Source organism: Trachypithecus francoisi, unplaced genomic scaffold (assembly GCF_009764315.1).
Source record: "Trachypithecus francoisi isolate TF-2019V2 unplaced genomic scaffold, Tfra_2.0 Lachesis_group21, whole genome shotgun sequence".
In the NCBI taxonomy this organism is placed as follows: domain Eukaryota; kingdom Metazoa; phylum Chordata; class Mammalia; order Primates; family Cercopithecidae; genus Trachypithecus; species Trachypithecus francoisi.
The window spans coordinates 8,131,181-8,133,169 of record NW_022681467.1 but is presented as its reverse complement, the minus strand read 5'-3'; the positions used below and the strand labels follow the sequence as shown (position 1 = coordinate 8,133,169).

Below are 1,989 nucleotides of genomic sequence, written 5' to 3'. Positions count from 1 at the left end.
TGGATGCTGAGGATGACTGTGGGGTGGACATAGGACCAGCATTTCTGTTTGTAAAGTGGAATAATGTGTGCCCCTCCATGGCTCCCTGGGAAGCCATGAGAATGACATAGGTAAGGCAGGGACTCTGGGCCTCTCAGATGCTGGGTCCAAGCCGTGTCCCTCTCTTCTCCTCATTCTAGGGGTGAGTGCCTTAGAACAAGGTACTTTAACCAGCAAACCCCCAGAGGTGTGGAAAGGGACCCTGAAGTAATAGAATCCACTAGAATGTCAGCTCCACAAGGGCTGGGAGGCCTATGTTGGTTTTATCCCCAGCACCTAGCACCATGCTTGACATGTAGTGTGTTCAAAAATGATTATTGAGGCTGGGCAGGTGGCTTACATCTGTAATCCCAGCACTTTGGGAGGCCAAGGAGGGTAGAGCACCTCAGGTCAGGAGTTCAAGACCAGCCTGGCCAACATGGTGAAACCCCATCTCTACTAAAAATACAACAATTAGCCAAGTGCAATGGCATACACCTGTAGTCCCAGCTACTCCAGAGGCTGAGGCATGATAATTGCTTGAACCTGGGAGGCAGAGGTTCCAGTGAACCCAGATCGACCCATGGCACTCCAGCCTGGGCCACAGAGCAAGACCTGTCTCAAAAAAAAAAAGATTATTGTTGAGGCTGAGCACATTGGCTCAGGCCTGTAATCCCCTCACTTTGAGAGGTCAAGGTGGGAGGATCAATTGAGGCCAGGAGTTCGAGACCAGCATGGGCAACATAGTGGAACCCCGTCTCTACAAAAAATTTAAAATTGCCCTAACACCAAGGCAGCGGCGTGGCTGTCACTGGCCAGGATCACAGGTGCAGCACTGTGCTCTATGGTGGCTCCTCACAGCCCTGGCCCAGACTCCCGTGCAGGCGTCTAGCGGGACATGGCAAACTCAGGCTACAAGGATGTCCAGGTCCAGATGAGGAGAGTTTTCTGTGCTTCCCCTACGACAGCAACCTGCCAACTGAGAGATCTACCTCCAAAACCCCTCGATGGCATTCTTCTGCATGGCGCACCTGCAGGCAAGGAGTGGTGAAATTTATGTTGTCATGGAAGTTAATGTTTCAACTCAAGAAGGAAGAGAAATAACCTGTCAACATTATCTGATGACAAATTACTAAAGTGCTCCCCATCCCCACAATAAAAAGGTTATTTGCATAGGTGCAAAAGAAAATGGTTTTACCCTGGAGTACAAAAAGAAATTAAAAGCTGTAGGACCAAATGACTATACAGGAAAGGTCTCAGAAGAAACTGAAGATATCATCAAAAAGGAATCACCAACTCATTAGAACACAACAGAATGTATCTAAGGATAGTCTATGTACTAATATAAAATATTTTTACCACTTGAAAACAGGGATCTGGAGGATCTCCAAGTTTGGTGCCTCTTCAATAGTGCTCTGAAGAAATATCACACGTGGGTGATTCTTGTTTTCAGACTATAGAAAGAAACTGGGTTGAAAGTTAGGCAATGTTATAAAAGAGGGTGATTACCCAGCACTTTGGGAGGCTAAGGTGGGCAGATCAGTTGCGGTGAGGAGTTCAAGACCAGCCTGGCCAACATGGTGAAACTCCATCTCTGTGAAAAATACAAAAATTAGCCGGGTGGGGTGGCACATGCCTGTAATTCCAGCTACTCAGGAGGCTGAGGCAGAAAAGTCACTTGAGGCAGAGGTTGCAGTGAGCTGAGATTGTACCACTGCACACCAGCCTGTGTGACAGAGTGAGACTCCGTCTCAAAAACAAACAAACAACAACAACAACAACAAAGAGAGGGCGATGAGGTCCTGGAATGTGTGACAAATGGATGTGAGTACCCCTTCGGTAAACACTTGAAGCTATTACTCTCTTGAGTTGATCTTAAGTATTTCCTTGTTCTGGCAAAGGACAGATTTGCAGCTTGCTTGGTGATGGTACTGGTCAAGTGCTCTTATGGAAAGATGGTATACTGTTTTT

General features: G+C 47.1%; 1 pseudogene; it reads left to right on the top strand.

Annotated features, from left to right (window-relative positions):
* Window positions 1-916: 916 nt before the first annotated feature.
* LOC117069086 lies at window positions 917-1,322 on the top strand (annotated as a pseudogene).
* Window positions 1,323-1,989: the final 667 nt, after the last annotated feature.